Below are 21,719 nucleotides of genomic sequence, written 5' to 3' on the forward strand. Positions count from 1 at the left end.
AAACTTCAGCAGAAGCGATCATCATTCAGCTGAACCCATTCAGCTCAAGACAGAGTCCTAACTTGCACAGTCAGAGACATACAGTGCTACGTTTAGAGTGAGCTATTTTCAATCTTCTCAGAGAAGTAAGGATTGGTCTCCATTGCAGAATCAGATATCCAGAAATGTGTGGTTTATTTTCCGCATAAATTGTGAGTACTTTCCAATTAGTCTCAAATTTTTAAGAAAGTCTAATTGGCCAAAAGAGAAATTCGATTATATATTTATCATCATTTCTATCCTCAAATGTTTGATTTCATTAGGTTCAGAGCATTCATTCACTCATTCATTCATTTGCTTCAGATCCATATACAGGATAATAGCAGAACTGCAGAGAAGGTGTAAGAAACACAAGAAGCCCGCAAAGGTTATTTTTAACTTTTCTAAAGCATTAAAATTTAACTCAAGTACATACGTGTATATGCCAAGAAAGGAAGTGGTGTGCAAGCTTCATGGTATGAAACTTTTATGACAAGACGATAAGATTCTTTGGGATTTAAAGTCCAGTAATCTAATCTTCAGGCAATTCTAAGTCAAGCGCTTGCCCATGACACTGGAGCAAGACTCTCCACCCACCCAAATGCAGCTCTGGTTTGATGAAAGCAGAGGTGGGGTGAGAGCAAGGACAAAGGTAGAGCCTGCTCACCCCCCAACTGAGCTGTGGCTGTCACTCCCAGTGAAAATAGAGGGCCAACCTTTCCTTATGCAATTTCTAAAATTAATGTAGTGCTTAAAATCAGAGGTGAATCAGAATGTGGCTTACCTGAGGTTGCCTCGCACTGATAAAGGCATCTCTTCAGCATGGTGAATTGGTTGATGGCCCAGGGCCCAGAACAGTGATTTGAGAAAATCACCAGTGGCAACAATTAGGCAATGAGTCTTCAGTGACTGCCAGAAATCTCACTGAATATTGGAGAGAAAGATAATTTACATGTAATCCAATTTAGAACACAGCAACATCAACAACTTAATGTTTAGGTTCTGCATGGGAGAAATTCAGCCCAGGTCTGGGGAGAGCTGAAGACCTGTGCACCCAGCGGGAGGTCTGCATTCACAGACCAGAGCAGAGTAGGCTCTCTGGCTCTGCCATGCTTTGTAGAGACATTTATCTCACAAAGCCTTAGCTTCCTCATCTGTAAAATTGAAGACCTACCTCATGGACTTTGTGAGGATTCAATGCCAGCACGTTAAGTACTCAGCAAATAACAGTTATTATTATCATTCTCCTCCAGGTTACCATGGTAGATGGGAGTCCACAACTGAGAAGCAAAGGATATGGAGATCTTTGATCCATCTCTCCTCTCAAACAATTGAGCACCCTAATATTACCCTAATATAAGCTTCACGAGGAGCACTCTGTGTCAGACCTCAGAGGAGAGACGTACAAGAAAGAGCTAAAGAGATGTAATTGTCAGCTACAACAGGAGGAAAATTTTGACCTCACAGCACCCTTGCAGACCTTTGAAAGACCAAAGTCTTGGAGAAGGCTTCGACATGGAAGAAGTAGTGAGAACCATACGCATTTTGGCAGCAGGAAGGAATCCCATTTGAGTCCCAGCATCTGTGACCGAAGAAATGCACGAACTTGATTTGTGCTAAATGGATGAGTGTTTCCTAAACATATGCATCATTTTCCAATGGAGAACCTCAGTCCTCACATGAATGGACCAGAAGAGTGTGATAACCGGTCAAGGAGCAGGAGATGGGTGAGGACAAATGATAGCGTGGGCATCCTCAATCCAGGTCCACCCATTCTGTTGCCAGGCGTCTAATGAACCACCTTTACTGGGAGAAGTGGGAATCCAGGACAAAGCAAGTTTTCCTTAATATCTTTTTTTCCACATATTTTATGTGGCAGGCAATGTGCAGGCTATTTTAAGCAGGTTACATTTCTAATACCTACAATGATCCTGAAATGTAGGCATTATTGAACCAATTAACTGGAAAAGTAAATTGAGATTCAGAGAAATTGAATATGTTGCTCAGCTCAATATATATTAATACATATAACATTTTGTTTGCTCTGCATTCCTTCCTTAAATAGGATTCTGAATTGTGGGTGAGCAGGAGAACTGTCACTAATGAAGCTGTCACATAAAGGTTACCCGACAGGGTACTCACATGACTGTTGTGAGAGTGAGCATGTGACTTACATAGAGCCAGAGTCATTTTGGGGGGAGATTCGTATAGATGTTAGGAAAATCTCTTTCTAGCATTACTAACTCTGAAGGGGATGTAAGCCTGTGATTGCCAGGAGCTCACTGTGTCAGGACATCAACACGGAGGAATACAAAATGGAGAAGTGAAGAGAGAAATAGCTTCCTGGGAGTTTCATTGAACACAGGGTTTTAGCAGTGCCAGCATTTCTGGGCCAGTGGTTCTCAGAGTGGAGTCCCTGGAACAGCAGCACCAACATCACTTAGGACCTTTTGGAAATGCAAATTCTCATTTAACCCAGACTCACTGAATTAAAAATTCTGGGACTACGGTCCAATAATATCTTTTCACAAGTCTTCCAAGGGAGTCCAATGCGGACGTGCCATTTGAACAGCACTGCTCCAGATCAATCCGTGGAGTTTTTAGTTTCATGTACCAATAAATTCCTTTTTTTTTTTTTGCATAGACTTTGATTATAATAAGAGAAACAAACCTTTTTTTTTTTCCAAAAATAAATCTCAAGCAAATTTAATTATTTCATAATGATAGGATTTCAATACATAAGTTCCTTTGAGGTCTTTAGTTTTGTTTTTTGTTTGTTTATAGGTGAGGCAAGACATCCCCTTGATGTTTGCAAGAAAGAGGCGATCCGAAGCAACCCAAATGGAAGGACTATATGACACTGTGAGTGCTACACAGTGGAATATACTGCTAGGCATATGGAATCTGAATTGCCTGTCGTACAGGAGAGCTAAGAAGAAAGCAGTTAGCAGAAAAGTCTGGGCCACAGAGAGGTGAGTGGGGCTAGAAGTGTAGATCTGGTCATTGGATAGCACCATAACAAAAATAAAAAATAAAAAAATAAAAAAACATAAAACAGTAGCAAAGAAGAGAAAATGAAAGAAAACAAAACCTTTGAAGAAAGATTGGAAATAAAACATATCTTTACTTTTGCTAAGTGAGTTGAGAACAATAAATGAAGAGACAGAGCTTACTTGTGTGGTGTTCGGCTCTGCAGAGTGCTCCCAAAGATGCAGAATGTAGTCAATGGTTTAAAAAAAAAAAAGAAGTCAAAAGCTGTGGGCTTATAAGGATTCTTTGAGTTTCCCAATCAAGAAAGCTCATGAGCTATTTCAGCAGAATGGCGAGACAGGAGCCAAACTAAGCTGGCAAGCGATTTAGTGATGCTACAAGCAGGTGTCTTAAGGGTAAGAGGTACACCGTGAGATAAAAGGCATGAATGGAAGATGGTTAATATAGAGCCTGGTCTGGAAGAGGGCTTGTTCTGGGGACAGGGGGATTGCTGCATCTTATATACTGAATGGAGAAATAAATGAGTACAAACCAATGAAAAAGTGAGGATATAAGAGATAATCTATAAGCCAACATCCTTGAAAAGTAGGGAGGCTCGTGGGTGCAGGTGTGTGTGTGTGTGTGTATGTGTGTATGAGAGACAGACAGAGAGAGAGAAAGAGAGAGAGAGAGATCATGTGGCTCAGGGCAGAGGTGGGCTGGAAACCCTAGCTTCTAACTTCTGAGTTCTGCTCTTTCTATTCACCCATAGGTCTGTGCTATGTCTCTCCAGAGACATTTATCTATTCACCCAACAAATGTTTAATGAGCACCTTACATGCCAAGCAGTGTGACTATGCACAGAGGCAGTAAGAATTCCCAAGGGAGTAGTTGCAGAGTCGGACTGGGGTTTAGCCCCAGCCCTGAATATCCTCCAATCCCTCAAACTACACCAAATATACATAGAATGTAAGTTGGAACATTGTACTTGCTATGAAATTCAGCTTCAAAACAAGTACCCTCCCTGGATCACCACCTCACTCATTACAGGTCACCTGTAGAGACTCCATGGGCTGCCACTGCCCTAGAGTCTTTGAGATCAGGACATAGAAGACAGAAGCTGTGATTGCAGAAATTCAAAGTCAAGTGTAAGTAGCAGACACTCAGCCAACAGTGACAACACCAACTGTGTAGAATACACTAAGGGAGATAGACGCAGGGTGCTCCAGCGTATACCTAGGGGCATAGGATTCCATCAGAGGAGCAAGGATTGTAACCAGAGGGAGTGAAAGTAGCCAAATATGAGCTATCCAGTCAGAGAAGAGAGCCAACGGGATATATTGGGAGAAGAAGCTGGAAGGCAGAATGAGCAAGTTTGAGGGCCTAACATCCTAAATATACAAAGAACTCATGCGACTCAATAACAACAAAAAACAAACAATCCAATCAAAAAATGGGCAGAGGACCTGAATAGACACTTCTCCCTAGAGGACATACAATTGGCCAACAAATATATGAAAAGATGCTCAACAAATGCAAATCAAAACCACAATGAGATACCATCTCACACCTGTTAGAATGGCTATAATCAATAGGACAAGTAATAACAAATGTTGGAGAGGATGTGGAGAAATAGGAACCCTCATACGCTGCTGATGGGACTGCAAATTGGTACAGCCACTATGGAAAGTGGTATGGAGGTTCCTCAAAAAACTAAAAATTGACCTACCATATGATCCAGCAATTCCTCTACTGGGTATTTACCCCGAAGACTTGAAAACTCGTATTTGAAAAGATATTTGCATAGCAGCATTATTCACAGTGGCCAGGACATGGAAGCAACCAAAGTGTCCTACAATAGATAATTGACCAAAGAAGCTGTGGCACATATGTACAATGGAATATTACTCAGAAGAGATGAAATATTCCATTTGCAACAACATGGATGGACCTTGAAATAATCACACTAAGTGAAAAAACTATACAGAAAAGTTTGAAAATCACATGATATCGCATATGTGGGATATAAACTTAAAAGCAACAAATGAACAGGACAAACAAACAGAAACTCATGGACATGGACAATGGACTAGTAGTTACCAGAAGGAAAGGGGGAGGGGAAATAAAAAAATAAAATGTTTAAAAAAACTTATGTATATATAGTATGAAAAAAAAATAATAAACTGACATAAAAAAAAAAAACCGAATGAGTAAGTTTAGGAAAACCCAAGGCATTCAGTGTGCTCAGAGCAAGAAAGAAACTGCACAGGACCATGATGCCAATCTAGGGATGGAACTTGTTTTCAAAGGCTGTCAGGAGCCCTTGGACATGCAGGACAATTCTGCCATCAGTCTAGATGGGAAGGAAACCAGTGCCAAGGCCTGGGGAATTATAGTAACAATCCAGGCAAGAGACAGGTGGTGAGTGGAGCCCCAAATGGAGGCCATAGCAGAGGAAATGAGACAGAAGAATGGAGAGCCATCTTCACTGGGCTAGAAAGGAGTATTCGAAAATTCATGAAAACTGTGCAAAATTTTGTATATATGCTTTTCTTCCTGAGGAGAATTTTAATTTTTAAAAAAGTTCGTGACCTAAGAATATGTTCATATATTTTGGAGATGCTTGGGTATTTGGTGGCTACGATTGGGAATTTTATTGGTTAATAAGGGGTAGGAGGAACACAGCATCACCCCCAAGCTTCTGGCTTTTCCTTCACAGGGCGTGTAAGAGGAAGGGCAGTTTGCAGACTACTTGCTCTTGAAGTATCTGTGAGCCATTAAGAAGGCGGGAATCAGGAGGTGCACATGCATTCACAGGTTGGCAAGTCTTTAGGAAGCTGCACGTGTTCTTCAATTGGGTTAATCGTTCAGGCACTGAATAAAGCAGTTTCAGTTCTAAGAAAGAGTTATCAGCTCTGTTTCTTCATAAACCTCACCTTGGAGGATCCCAGAGGCTGATCTCTGGCACAGTAAGAATGTGACACATTCTGCCCAGGTCAGGGTTTGAGACCTCTGCCCAGGAAATGAGCTATAGTTTCCCCCCAGGCAAGTACAGAACAGTTTCCTGAGCAGCCTAAGACAGGCTGCTTCACACATTCCAAAGGTAGCCGGCAGCAGGAACAAAGAAAGCAGCAGCAAGAGAGAGAAAGGAAGCCAGTAACTCTCTGTCCCCATCAACAGCTGCTTTTAGGCCACTGGGAGGCCCTCGGTGGTTTTGCAAAGTGGAGAGTGCACTGCAAAGTAAAAACAACAGATTGCCAGTCAAAGGGAATGTTTTTAAGCACAAAAAGAGGAACACCGTTGTAGGGGGCCGATAAAAGAGCTTTGAGCATCTTAGAAGCTGCTAACACACAAAAGCACCTCTGTGCCTTTAAATAGGAACTCCTGTAAGTGTCCCTGGGTTTCATAACCTGGATGCTGCCTGCAGTGATGTGGTTTGGAAATTAACCTTGCTTTTCTTCCAACTGCTGTTTTACATATTAATTAAAGTGTTTTCCTCAGATCAGGAATGCCTGCAGGCTGGCTTGATTCTGCAAAGGCAGTTCATTCTCTACTGCTCCACCCCAGCCACGGCTGTGCAGAGTTCAACAATAAAATTTTCCCAAGTCTGCTGTAGACCCCGGTCCTCCCTTCACTGGCATCCTTGTAGAGAGCACACATTTTAATGTGGCCTTTAAAAAGTCATTGCTTCTTTTCCCCAAAGACAGAGTGTGCAGAGCTAATTCAAGGGAGCTGTTTTGTAGGAGGAATTGTTGAGGAGGCCAAGTATTTTCTCCAACTCTAGTTACCTCACTCATGAGCCTTTCTTTCTTTCTTTCTTTCTTTCTTTCTTTCTTTCTTTCTTTCTTTCTTTCTTTCTTTCTTTCTTTCTTTCTTTCTTTCTTTCTTTCTTTCTTTCTTTCTTTCTTTCTATCTCTCTCTCTCTCTCTCTCTCTCTCTCTCTCTCTCTTTCTTTTTTTTTTTTTTTTGCTTTTTCCAGCAGCGCTTGGAAAATGTATGTAAGCAACTCACATTTTATGAGTAAGTTGATTTGTTTAAATTTATGTATTTTTAGGGAATCATGGCTTGACGTTTGAAGACCAGAGAAGATCTGATCACTCAATGTGTGAAATAGTTCAACAGAGTTCAGATTTCAACAGCCTGTTCCACTGTCAGACTTTGTGTCCTGATTTACAGCTTTGAATATCATTTTTTAAATGTTGAAGATTCATAGTGGTGCTTAAGATACACAATAATGCCAGGATTAATTTTCTAGTTAGGTACGTATGGATAATATATCTGCTACCCAAGGTAATAAAATTAAATCGTAGTTACTTCCTTAGGTTTTTGGATACTTAACAATATACATTCTTTTCAGTTTTGAATTATAACTTGAACTGTATCTATGAACTTCTTGATTGTGTTAAATAAATACATTTGTTTGTGATTTTAGACACTTCGTTCTCTATAAAAATTAAGTGTAGGGTGATTTAAACTATAAAATGCAAAACGTAGGGACAAGTGGTAATCTGTAATGAAGAAAACGAAATTTATATACCTAAGAACAGATTATTCCAAAATTTATGTAATGAATTTTTTTACAGCTGCAAGTAGATCCCAGAATAAATAGGTAAATCTTGTTGATTTATTTTTTTAATAAAGCTATTCTCTATATTTTCTTACTTAACATTTATATTTATAAAATTCAAAAAAGATTAATGAAGGTCAGGATTCACTGTAATGAGAGTTTAGGGGTGCCATGGAAAGGTGCTCATACCATATACCAGCTGTATCATTAGAAGTTCCATCACTGTCAACTTATTCCTTGAAAATATGTCTGTGATAGAACCTTCCTAGATATTGTGCATGTGCCAGTAGAATGACAAAATCCCTAAACCAAACTATGTTAATTAATAAGGAAATTTGGTGGCTCCTATGATTATGAAGTCCAGAGGCAGGGCTGCCTCATGCCTGGGGGAGCCAGGAGTCCACTGCATCATCAGCCTCGAGTTCTCTTGGTCTCTCTGCTCATCATCTTGCATTAGTTTTGTCTCCATGCTGGCACCCCTTAGAGTCCTGGGCTGATCGCCTGAGAACTTACTTCTGTCCACTGAGTGAGTTGCTTCCAAAAGACTTCTTAGTAGTACTGGAAAAACCCTTCCATGAGCCTCGCAAGCCTCCCTCATGTGTCATTAAAAGAGTCCTGAACCATTCGACAGCATGGTGGTGGCCGAGTTGTCCCTCCTGGAGCTGCAGGTGAGGCCAGCCTCCCTCACTACATATGTTCTTCCTGGAGTCAGCATTCTCTTAGAAATGTTTGTCCAGTGGAGCCAGCTGAGATCTCTAGCAGAGGAACAGGCTGTGCAAAGTTGCAAATTTCCATCACAAGAATAACCCAAGGAGGGGAAATGACTGATTACCTGTCAGGAATGTCATCTAGGGTTTCTGCATTGAGAAGAAACTAAGGCTCAACCCCATCTGAGGCCTCTTCCAACTCCAAGATTCTATAATGTTATACCTGTCAGAAAATAAATGACTTGAACCCAAATCCTTGCTTCAGGGTCTGTTTAGTGGGTTCAAGTCGTTTATTTGGGAGGCAACTCCACTAAGCCCAGTAGGGAAGTAGGGAGGTGGACAAGGAAGGAAAATGCGATGGGGGGTGTGCTTGAGCATGAGTTAGCACTGGGACAGTTGGGATTCAATGAGGCTGAGGACCAAATAATCATGGAGGACACAGCTCAGGGTTTTCTTTGGACAGAGACCATGGGTGCAGGAGGTAGACGGTCATGGTACACAGAGAGCTGTGCTTTGTGATGAGCAGAGTGGGAGATATGGCTGGGCTGCAAGCCCTGCCACAGTAACTTTGATATGTTGCCAGGGGCCGGGGGAGGGGGGCGGGTCACCTGGGGAAGCACAACAGGTGGTGGAAATGGGAGTTTCAAGGAGAAACTTTCAGAGAAGACTCTGGGAGCCAAACCAGAAAAGTTTTCAGGACACCATTAGACTTTTACTCCCAGTGAAGTTGGGACACATCTGACCTATTTTCTTACAGGATTACAGTGCCTCTTAAAGAATAAACTGAAAGGGAGTAAGGGCAAAGTCAGTTAGGAAGAAAGCCAAAATTCAGGCAAGAGGAGGTGTCTGAGCCAAGCAGTAGCAGTGGAAGCTGAGGAGCCCTTAGTGGTGGACACATTTGAAGGAACAGCCCACAAGATTTGTTGCTGCTCTAGAGAGCAGGAAGATTGTCACTTGTTTTGGTCTAAGCAACTAGAAGAATGGAGTTGCCATAAAGTGGGTTGGGGAGGTGACAGGAATAGTAATGTAGAGGGGAGGGGGCTCAGTTTGATATGCTAAACTTCCAATGCTTATTAGATGTCTAAGTGGATAATTTGAGGAGGCCTGGAGGTATATGGATGTGGAGATGTAAAATGGAGAGCCATGGGCATATAGATGGTGCCTATATATTTATAGCCATGGGATTGGATGGCATGACAGTGAAGAGAGTGGCCAATGGTATGAGAGGCAACTATTAGGATCAAATCTACATGACTGAAACACCTAGAGAGAGAGAGAGACAGAGAGACAGAGAGACAGAGACAAAGAAGGAGAGAGAGAGGAGAAGAAAGGAAGAAAACAAAGTGTGAACTAAAACAAATCTCTTGTTTGCTTGCTAGTGTGTTTGCCTTTCTGACACCAGGGTTTTGACCCTTAAATATAGTAAAGAATATGAAACACTTGACTAACTAGAGGAAATCTTTGTATTTGCCACTGATGAGTTAAGAAGTGTAAGTTTGGGGGTTAATGTTCTTTTTCTGCTAAGATATCTTGGCTTTGGGAAGGGAAAGCTGGACTCCACTGCCTCTGACTCAAACTGTTATTTTATTCTTTCCAGCGGTCCGTATGTTTAAAAAAAAAAAAAAAAAAGTAAGAATGTGCGTATTATGGGATTTAATATAATATTCAAGGAATGAGGGAATTCAGGTAGAGGGTTTCTTAAAATGCCAATATCAACTGGTTAGATCTTGTAAAGAAACATCTACGATAGTTTTTATGAATAGGTTTATTAAATCCAAGAGGCAAAAAAAAAAAAAAGAATATGCATTTATGATAATTTTCCTGGGTTACACATAATCATATCTTTAAGAACAGACCTGCCAAAATATACAGAAGAGTAGAGCTGAGTTACCCGAACTGGCCACAAAAGTCACTTATCAAAATCCAAAGTTAGTTGCCTGCAGAATTGCCTTTTCATACCAACCCACAATCCCACAAACAAATGATTTTGAAGACCCAAACATTCCCATCTTTAAGACATCCAACTCTATTGTTGCAAAAGCGTCAATCAGTAAGAAGCCAACACCCCAATGGATTTAAGTTTATCTAAATAAAGCTGTTTGCTCCTCAGTAACCACGTGGCATACCAGTTCACTCTTCTAGGGTATTTTCACATTTCTAAAAGGATTATCCTTGAGTTATAAAACCATAGTTAGCACCATACTCTTATAATCATCAATTTTGAGTCAATTTTTTTAAATCTTTACATCCATGAGAGTCAAGGTTCATGGGAGATGAGACAGTCACTCATTGCTACCCTCAAGGAACACACATTTTAGTTGAGAGATAAAATAGGTACCCTGATTCAGGGGCAAATATGGGCCAAAAAAGTGCTATGGGTCAGTCTTGAGTTTGAGGGAATCCAGGAAGTCTTCATAGAGGAGGTAATAATGGACAAAGACCTTCGATGATGGGCAAACTTTTACTGGGCAAAATTAAGAGAAATCAGGATGCACGAAGATATGGAGGTATAAGTGTACAGAATACGAATGTGTAGAGTTTGGACTTTATTTGGCAACTAGGGGAAACTGTTAAGATTTTGTGCATAGGGCGGTGACATAATTCAAGCTGCAACAAAACAATTAATCTGGCTATGTGCAGAGGTGGACTGAAGGGGAGATAAACTGGGACAGGAAGTCCAAGAGTAATAAGTAATGTTATCAGTGGGAATGGCAAGGAGGGGATGGATTCCAGTGACATGTCAAAGACAGGAATTGATTGAATATGTGAAGGGGCTGTCAGAAATAAGCCGCCCATTCTAAGTTTTAGCCTCACTAACTCAGAGAAAATGGTCAGGAAGTGGAATTGGTTTTCAGGGAAGACAATGATCCGATATGGGACATGTTGAATTTAAGATGCCATTAGGAAAACCAAATTAAGGCATCCTGCAAGCAATTGTACATGTAAGATTGTGGCTTCTGGGATATGAGGTGCAGCTGCAGAGAGAAAGAAGTAGATGCCAAAAGCAAGGTACAGAGAAAGGGAATGAAGGGCTTAGAAGGTCATTGATGTAAACCTGGGGTTAATAAGGTAGAGAGAGCAGAAGCCAGAGGGGATAAGGGGATAAGGGAACAGGATAGCTCAGCAGCCAGGGACCAGGAAGGGAGGGCAGGCAGCTGTATGCACACGTTTGGACTCAGACAGACTGCAGTGCTCTTCTGTGGTCATAAAACTTTGAGAAATTGGTCTCAACTCTCTGCCAGCATTCCGTCATGTTTTCAATGAGACTTGTTGCGAGGGTGAAATAAGATATGAGGTGTATGATGGGAGGTCTGGCCCACAACTAGCCCTCAAGAAATGGTGCTGTGACTTCATTAAGTAAGGATGAGTCAACAGAGGGAGCTGCTCGAGAGGAGCAATGAGTTATTGTTTTGGTAACTAGAAAGTTGTCAACACAATCATTTCACTGGCTGGTGTAGCCGCAGCCAGATTGCAAAGGGGTAGGGAGTGAGTGACTAGGGAGGGAATAGAAGGGCATTTCTGCTTTCCCTTCTTGACATGGAAAAAAGTCTTTTTGCCTTCCTTCAAAGTTGTAGCTGACAATTTATCTCTTGAAAGTTTTCTTTGACTCTTCAAAACAGAATTAGTGGCTCCAGCCTCTGGCGTCTCCATGGGTCTTTGTTCTTTATATTAAGTCCCAATGATACAATCCAGTCATTCATTTTCTTACATGCTCATTTTCCACCAACTCTCCCACAATGATAAGACTGAGAGTGACTCAGACAGGAATGATGTCCTTGTCATATAACAAGTTCAAATTAAGTGCTTGTCGAACAGCTCACTGACTACTAATTTGAACCTGTTATATGAGGCAGAAGGAAGGAAGAGTGTGTAAAGAGGAGGGAGAATCTGAAGAGGAGGGAGCTCTGTTTGGTGAACATAATTGTGTGGAAATGAGGATCACTTGTGCAAAACCAGGGCTACTATTAGGTGGTTAGGACAGAGGAATGAGAAAGCCCATGCAGTGTCCTTGTCATATAACAGGTTCGAATTAAGTTCTGGGGTGTCAATAAAAAAGACAAAAGAATAGGAATAACGAGACATCAAAGAGACCCAAATTGAGATGAGAAATTACAGATTTGACTTGAAGCGTCATTTGCAAACCGAAGTCAGAAATGCCCCTGACCACAGCATTTCTTGGGGCCACGAATTTGAAAATAGATCTTCTGACTCTACCTATGCTTAAACATCTGCTCCAGGATAAATGTGGATAGAAAATCATGTGAAACCACTGAGGGAGGATGGGCTGGGGGAACAGAGAGAAGTGAGGGGCTAGCGGTAAACATTGACGGTTGTACAATATCAAGGAGAGTACCTAGTGTTACATGATGCTGCAAAGCTGAACAACATAACCTCAATGGCAGACACCAATAAAACTTTACCTTTGCTCTGAAGGTTTTGCTTTGAGTTTGTGAGTCAGTTGGGTGACTTATAATCCAGACTGGGCTCTCTTTTGTGTCTGGGACAACCGGACTGACTGGTGTCTGCTCTGTGTGGTCTCTGTCAGTCAGCAGGCTAGCCTGGGCTTGTTCCATGGTGAAGGCAGGGTTCCCAGAGAGCAAGCAAAAGCTGCAAGGCTTCTCGAAGACTAGATTAGGGACTAGTACCCGTCATTCTTTCACATCCTGTTGGCCATAGCAAGTCACAGCCCAGCCAGACTCAGAAGAAATGAACTCCATTTCTGGATGAGAGGAGGATCAAAGCCACATCACTGGGGGCTGGATACAGATCAAGGCAGAAAGGGAAAGTATACGGGACCATTTTTTTTTTTTTTTTTAACTACATGAAGCTTGAGAAAGAGGAAGAGGACAAAGAAATTTGGTGGAGTGCCAGGCAGGGGACTTCGGAGTTTGAAATCTTGGTGATGGATCACTTTCAACTCCTGGTAAGTCCTAATAACTAAATCTTGGAGTTGCTAGTTGATACTATATTCTGTCATGCAGAATTTCATTTAGTAAAAATTGTATTCAGTAAATTAGATAAGAAGTCTTCAGCACTTCTTATATGATGTATTTTAATGCTTATGACCTATTATAAAATTAATAAACTTCATGAAGCGCTTGTGCCTGACTCAGGGTAAGTCATTAATATAGATATTTGCTGAATTAGTCTAATTTAATCTCTAATAAGATAATTCACTTATAACAAAAGTGAGGCCCAGAAAGGTAAGGTAATTTGCTCAAGGTCACACAGGAGAAGAACCATTTTCCATCTCCTTTTTAGTCTTTCTTAATGAGTTTTTTCTAAGTGATAGAATAGAGAAAATTATTGAAGTCACAAAAACATTAATTCCCATAATGATTTTTATTTAACCTGTCTCCCCCAAAAAGTATTGTGGCTAATGTGATGTATTATGAGGTATGAAATCGATTATCCTATCATACAAGGAGCCAGATTCTATACCAATTACTTACACCACGGCTTAGGAAATCAAATCCAAGAATGTTGTTTAATTGTTTTATCATATCTTATTTATTTCAGCCTCAGAATTTCCCACAACAGCTAATTCCAAGTTTTTCAGGAAAGGCATTCATAAAAGAGGATCTTTGTGTTTATATTTTCAATCTGCTTGTCAGAGTTTCCTTTTGTCAAGAAGCAAGTGAAGATTCCATCCCAAAACTGAAAAATGACCCTTGGCTAAGAACAGCCCCAGACCACAGAGGAATGGTGCTATAGACCATGGTCACAAAAAGAGGAAGTAGCTCAAAAACAATGAGCACGCGCCGCCGGAAGTAACTGGAAGACAATGATTTGAATAAAAACATCTGTAGCAGCAGAAGTGATCAGCATGTGATAGCTGAGGGTGCTAGAATTGGATTTGTAGGCATGACATTGTAAAGGAAAACATAGGATCCTATTTATCCTATAATGGATTCTATTCTTTTTCTTTTTTAATTTATTTATTTAAATTAGTTTCAAGTATACAGTACATTGGTTAGACATCTATATAGATCATAAAACAATCCCTCAGTTCCTCCCTCCCTCCCTTGGCCCTTCACCTAGCCGTCATATTAATGCTAACTACATTCCCTATGCCATGCTCCCCATCCCCATGATCAACTACCAACTACTAATATGTACTTCTTTAACCCTTTACCCCATTCTCCCATCGCCCCAACACCCGTCCCCTCTGTCCATCACCAAATTAATGGACTCTATTCTTAATCATTGATTATATAAATTCATATGTTGGTTGTATTTAAAGCTTTGGTATCTGTGTGAATATTCAGATATGTATCTATGGATGTGTGTATTTTTAATTCAAATGAAAGGGTAAATATTAATTATCTAACAATAATTAGATCATTCTTTTCACTTTTCCCATTTTGAATTGCTCCCATAGCTCCAAAACATTTAAAGGCAAATTAATATATTGATTATATAGACCTATACCAATATGGATGGGTGTAACAAATGGTCAGCCATTTGTCAACCATGGAAAAGTGTGGGGATTCTGCTTCCAATGTGCTGGAAAGCCTCTGGGGAGTAATCTGATCTGATTTATTCTGCATACATCTCACTCGGTTGTATGGAGAATAAAATGGAATGCGGGGAAGAGTGCAACAGGGGAGGCCACGTAGGAGGCTGTTGTGTAAGCCCAAGCAAGAAATGATGGGGACTTGAACTACGAGGAGAGGTGGTGAGAAGGGGTTGGACTAGGTGCAGGACATACTCTTAAGGTGACAACACCATGATTTTCTGAAGGGTTAAATGTGGGATATGAGATGAAGAGAAGACATCAAGATGGTTCTCAGCTTCTTGGCCCATGTGTTTGGGGGGATAGTGGTGCTATTACTGGAGTGGGGAAGATGGGTGGGTGGGGTGTGTTAAATAAAGAGGTTTTTTTTTTTGATCACAATGACTTTGAGGCATGTGTTAGACATGCAGGTAGAGATATTTAGTGGATTTGAGTCATTGACATATAGATGATATTTGGGGCCATCTATTTTTGTGAGATCTCCATCCAGATTTCATGTTTTGGAGGAAGCTGGTAATGAAGAGGATGGAGAGAATATCTGACAAGAATAGCTGAATTCGGGATTCAGTAGGAAGAGTATGTCTAGACAAGAATACGATTTGCTTTTTTGAACTGTTGAACATGAGGTGCTCCTTATGAGTTGTCCAGCTGGAAGTTAAGTGAAGTTGAGACTCATGGAAGTCAGAGTTGAGGACTGGACATAGAGTTGGATATAAGACAAGATATGTGCATGAGAACATCCAGAGAAGGATTTTGAGTGAGGGGAGCAGTGGGACAGATGAGAGCACTGACTGATAGGAGAGAGGGAGGGAAATGCTCTAATGAAGGAAGCTGCATGATACACACTCTAATCAAGAGGGGTTTGCTTGCTCACATTTGTTTTAGCATCACTGTCCTTTCTTATCAAGCATGAAAATTCTGGCCAATAAGCAGTACAAAAATAAGAAATAAAGGGGTTTGATTTAGTAATCACTTCTAATGTACATTCGGGTAAGTAGGCAGAAAGGGAGAAGGAAAGTCATACCCTGACCACAATTGAGTAGGACCCCAGGGATCAGCAGGAAGAGGAAAAAAGCCTTTATCATGACTTTGCATAGCTTCTCATCATTTCTCCCCAAAGTCCAGAAAACAAGTCTTGCATGGACCTCTGAGACATGTGGATAACATAGAAGATGCTTAGGGAAAAGGCCGTTACTCATTGCGGAGGTTCCTTCCTGTTTCAGAGTGATTTTGCAGAGATATTTTCCACTATGTGGTGTCATTTGTAGGATGATTGAATGATTTATGCCAGGAGGATGCAGGCCATCCTGACTTAGAAGCTCCCCAGGAGGGCCAAGGCCTCAGCACTTCAGTCTCAAAGAAGAGACACTCAGATAACCGGTTACTCTAGTACTACGTCATGAATTGATCTCCCAACTCCACTCTAGTTCATTAGCTCTATTATTTTGCCAATTGTGGTAGGCAGATTTTGAAGAAGACTGGAATAAGGTGGAGAACACTAACTCTTAAGAATTAGCTCCTCTTCTCAATGTGCATTTCCCACTCATTCCATGCTTTGATTATACACCCTTGCTCCCCAAAGTGTGGTCCCCAGACCTGCAGCATCAGCATCAGCTGGAAGCCTTAGAAATGCAGTCTCAGGTTCCATCTCAGACCTACTCAATCAGAATCTTCATTTAACATCTATAGGCACAGTAACATTTGAAGAGCACTATTATAAATTACTAAGTGACACTTCACATCATTTTTCCAAAGAAAAACTTTCAAAGAAACTGCACAGCTGTCTCACCTTTCAGTAAAGGGCTCACTTGAATTATTTCAGGTAAGCGCCAAAGCAGAACAGTGAAATAATGCAGATTGCTGATGTTCATCTTAGGGGCTGGCGTGGCCTTAATACCTACTTGGTACAGCAGAAACCTAAGGGATCGCCCCTCTACCAGCTGCTGCTGAGCAGGAAGCCCAGGATCTCTTATTTTTCTGCTCACTCAGCCATCCTTAGGATCTTGCCCAGTGATGTGCAGGACTCGGACCCAGGCTCTGGGTCTATATCCCAAGCCCTTTGATACTGTAGTTACTTACAGTCCTCGTGTGCCAGAGACAGAGGAGCAAACTCTATCAATTTTTGCCATCTACTAGTTTTGAGTTTTTCTTATATGTGTCACTTCAGCCACTTCCACATACTAGTCACAGTGGGTACTTTACAATGTTCTAGCCTGTTTGGGCTGCTATGACAAAATTACCAGGAACCAGGTACCTTCGAAACAACAGAAATGTATTGCATACAGTTCTGAAGCCTCGAAGTCCAACATCAGGGTGCCAGCACGGTGAGAGCACCCTTCTGGGATGCAGACTGCCGACTTCTCGTCGGATCCTCAGATGGTGAAGGGGCGCGGGTGCTTTCTCAGGCCTCTTTGGTAAGGGCACTAATCCCATTCATGACCTAATCATTTCCCAAAGGTTCCACCTCTCAATATCATCCCCTTGGGGGTTCAACAAATGAATCTGGGGGAGACACGAACATTCAGTCTAAGCAACAAATAAGGATTAGAAATTATAGAAAATGACACAAACTCATTTCAATATGTATTCTAAATTTATTTACATGTGCATCTTGGTGCAATTCTAGAATTAAAAGTGTCACTTTTCTACCTGACCTTGAATGCAAAGAAACCGTAAGTTTTATTTTCTTCCCGAGATAATAGCTTAGAGAGCAGCGTAGTGAAACTCTGGGACTACAGAAAGGATGAGGACGTTCGAAACTCCCTATCTAGCGTACTTATTCTTAAGCAATCAAATGAAAGTACCCGTCAGCCTTTGCAATATGCGAACCATCTGGCTTCTGTATCCTGCCTGAGTCACCACGTAAATAGCTACAGGTTGCTGTAAGCACTAGGCACCCTGAACAGGCTGTCTTGCTCTGCTGTTCACTGCCCTTAGGTGTATATATTTATTCCCAGGGTTGAGCATATTTTCAGCCACACCTGGATGCCTCCAGGTAACTAGCAGAAAACTTTTAGTGGAAGGGAAACAACATAGCTTTGAATAACTGGAATGTGGGAATGTGTATGCAGGGAAAGCTTAAGTGAAGGGAAGGGATTACTTACTCTCTTTGGAATGGAGCAGTTTTGCTTCCTATTGGAAAAGTATGCAATCGAAAGGAGGCAAACATGCTTTAAGGCTCTCACAACTACTTCTTACTATATTCAGTTAGGATTCTAGAGGCTGTCAGAAGGGGCTCCATTACCAGAGCGACTCCAGGAGTTAGGAGAACACTGGAAGACAAACCCAGGGGGCTGCCATCTTGCAAACATAGTATTAAACCAAGGTGGGGTGAAGCATGATTACACTAGATGCAGAGGTACAGTAGTCTGCCTTATCCATGGTTTCCTTTACTGTGGTTTCAATTCCCTGTGGTCAACCACAGGAAAATTAAAAGGAAAATTCCAGATTTAAACAATTCCTAAGTTTTAAAGTGTATGCCTTTCCGAGGAGTGTGCTGAAATCTTGCACCCTCACACTCTGCCCTGCCCAGGACGTGAATCACTCATTTGTCCAGCGTCTCCATGCCGTATACACTACCTGTCCCTTAGTCATTTAGCCCTCTTGGCTAACATATGGACCGTAATGGTATCGCAGTACTTGTGTTCAGGTAACTCTTATTTACTTAATAATGACTGCAAAGTGCAAGAGCAGTGATGCTGGCAATTCAGGTATGCCAGAGAATTGTAAGCCGCTTCCCTTAAGTAAAAGGTGAGTGCAGTATAAGATGTTTTAAGCAAGAAAAAGACCACATTCCCGTAACTTTTATTACAGCATATTGTTATAACTATTCTATTTTATTATTAGTCACTACTATTAATCTCTTACTGTATCTAATTGATAAGTTAAACTTTATCATAGGTATGTATGTATAGGAAAAAACATAGTATACATAGGATTCAGTACTATCTGCAGTTTGAGTCTTGAACCGTATTCCCCAGGAGTAAAGGGGATTGTGTTATTTTAATTTTATATCACCACGGCCCAAGTTAGACATACGTCCCTTCATATGGAGTCTTCGAAAATCGACTGACTTTTAGTAACTCTAGGGAGAGGTGATAAGAAAAGGGAACACGTAGAGCTCTCTGAAGCCCCAAGCACTGGCCTTGTTGTGCACGGGTCTCTGCGCATTTGCGGGGGCAGCGGTGCTGTCCTTGGAGGGCTGGCCCTGGCCACTGGCCAGACACCACTGGTTCAAGCCAAGCAGGAAGTGGTGACGGTGAGCCAAGAGCTTAATGTTTTTTAAAAATGGACCAGATAGAAGGAAGGAGTACGAGTTTGCTTTGAGAGCAGTAAACAAAATCTTGGCTGCCTGCCAAGAAGGAGAGCCTGACATCTCCAACAGATCCTCGAAAGCTCAGGCCACTGATGGGGCCTCCTTAGGGCTGCAAATGGGGCAGCAGGGCAAGGGCTGCTGTGCCTGAGGCACTGGGCATATCTCTTCTTCTCGGGCTTCTGCAGGTGGGTCCATGACAGAAAGGAAGAGCCCAGGATGGGTTTGGTGTTTGGGGATAAATCCAACCCAGGTTCAGCCTCTTTAAGAGCGATGGGATGAAGGATCAGAGCCAGGGAGCATCATCCTGAGCTCTTGCTAGCAGAGATCTTGTTCACAAGGTTTCTGTTGCCACTCAAGTCATGGCTATGGGGTTCTTTGTGAAGGGCCTGGGTTTATTGTTGCCAGAGGTTTCTCTTCCTCTGTTGCAAGGAGTCTGAGAGGTGCGGGAACACATCTGCAAGGATAAAGGAGCTTCGTAAAGACAGACCTTGGTGTTCATCGTATATTGCCGTCACAAAATCTGGGCCTCTGTTGTTTTTTAGGGAGAACCATTACACCCACGCCCAGCAAAACACAGTTATAAACCAAATCTCTAATCTTACAAAATCGATGTGGGCGTGATATCTTCTGGGCATCCTCTGGCCTTACTGGATAGTGCAGTAAGGTGTCATGTAGAAACACAGTAAGAGAGATGGCACATTTTTAAAAAACGTATCTATGGTTATTTCAACAGAACGTGCCAGTCTCCTCTCCTCAGCATTTCACTAAATACTCATTACTGTATGAGAACCAAGACCATGACTTTTGAGAGTTTTGCTTTCTTTTGCAGAGCATGGACATTTTTAGCAGATGTCACTAATGATGATAATAACCATAACATGAGATAATAATAATTATGTCAGTGAATAAAGAAAATATAGAGCCCGGTAATTTTTGATTACGCCGACTCATAAAATTATCTTAAATGTGGAGTGGTGGATTCATCTGCAGCAAGATCTTGTTAGCATGGGGCTCAACTCATTTCAACCGTGGATTTCATTGGAAGGCCTCTGTGAATAGCCAGTGATAAGACGGCACATGTGTTATCCTGCAGCAGAGACCAACCTGGTCATGACAGGGCACTTAGGCCAAGACAACAGCTTATCAGCACATGTCCACATGCAATGACCATGCTCATTGGCCCTGAGAACCTTGGCTTCTATATACTGTCCTTCTGCATGTCAGTATGAAGAGGATCATTGCACTGTCAACTGTTGTTTCTGCGGCAGCTCTTAGTCACCGAGGAAATCAAGTACTTTGTTAAAATGGCAGAGCTGAAGCAGTTTCTCTGGCAGAAACCTGGTTCTGAGCACTTCGCTATTGCCTGATACTTCACTAATATCCCTTCTGGTATGTGTAGACATCACACGTTCTCTCTGCTGGAAGACACTCTGTCTACATTAATGTCCAGCCTACCTATGCCCTACCCTTTCTCATGGAATATATTTGTCCCCCAAATGAATAACACTTCAAAGCCAAGGGAAGTTTGTTTTCTTAAAGCTGTTCTTCCTCCTATTTCACCCATTCTCTGTATTAGGCAATAAAGCAAAACTGTTAACAGTCACATTCAAGTGGCAATACTTTGATAGATTATTTGCATAATTGATTTTCATTTAAACATAGAGTTAAATAGTGAACAATAAAGAGTGCAATGGTAGAACGGGAACTTAGCCTTTGGCATCTATCTTGTCTTCCTACTTGGTCAAGTATGTTTCCACCCCAAGGCCTTTCCACGTGCTGATTCCTAGGCCTTTGATGCTCTTCCTCTGAATAGCCACAGGGTCCCCTCAAGGCTCTGCTCAAGCATCACCTCTCAGAGAGGTGTTATCCTACCGTCCTTTGGGAAAATAGTTCTGCCATTAACCTTGACTCTGGCCCTTTCTACATTTATTTCCTATCTTATTTGTCCTCATGTTTTATATTTGTTTATTTGTTTATCACTAGAAGGAAGTTCAGTGAGTGCAGGAACTCAAGTTTTTTCACCATCCTGTCTCCAGTCCCTAGAAGAGAACCAGGTGTGGAGGAGGTACACGATAAACATTTGTTGAAGAAGCGAATAATGGAGAAGAAATGTTTTTAGTGAAGTGTTTCAGACATGCAGGCATATATTGTAACTTGCCTTCCTGATTACCTGAAGGCAGCCATCTTCACAGTTTGACAGGGAGGACTGTGCTTTTCTATGTCTTCTGAGGGGGAAAGGCTGAGTGAATTTTCTGCAAGGCCTAGCAGTTCCTGCCATGAATTAATGTTAAATAAATTTCCCTGCTTTCTCTGGGCGGCTGAGTGAAAGACCTGAGCTAAGACCATCCTACCACAAATGAGGTTCACTTAATGTAAACTTAGTAACTTTAAATTTGTATGCTTTCCCCTGGGAAAGCTGAGGCATTCTCACAACATAAGATTATTCAATTTTTAACAACATTGCCTAGGTCTAAGTAAGCACATGTTAGTTAAACCATTATTCTGTTATGCTTAATGCTTTTAATATTCATCCACAAGTATCCCACCTTTAGACTAAGTCATTCATTAGGTTCAGAGTCATGTTATTTTAAAAACCCTTGAAAGAAAATGAAATTTAATAAAATA

General features: G+C 41.5%; 1 long non-coding RNA gene across 1 annotated transcript; it reads left to right on the forward strand.

The window, feature by feature from the left end:
• Positions 1-12,842: 12,842 nt before the first annotated feature.
• Positions 12,843-20,799, forward strand: LOC111728898. The gene is made up of 2 exons (XR_002775993.1): positions 12,843-13,186; positions 19,924-20,799. It is a non-coding gene; the product is annotated as an uncharacterized LOC111728898 (long non-coding RNA).
• Positions 20,800-21,719: the final 920 nt, after the last annotated feature.

Source organism: Pteropus vampyrus, unplaced genomic scaffold (genome assembly GCF_000151845.1).
Source record: "Pteropus vampyrus isolate Shadow unplaced genomic scaffold, Pvam_2.0 Scaffold236, whole genome shotgun sequence".
Taxonomy (NCBI): domain Eukaryota; kingdom Metazoa; phylum Chordata; class Mammalia; order Chiroptera; family Pteropodidae; genus Pteropus; species Pteropus vampyrus.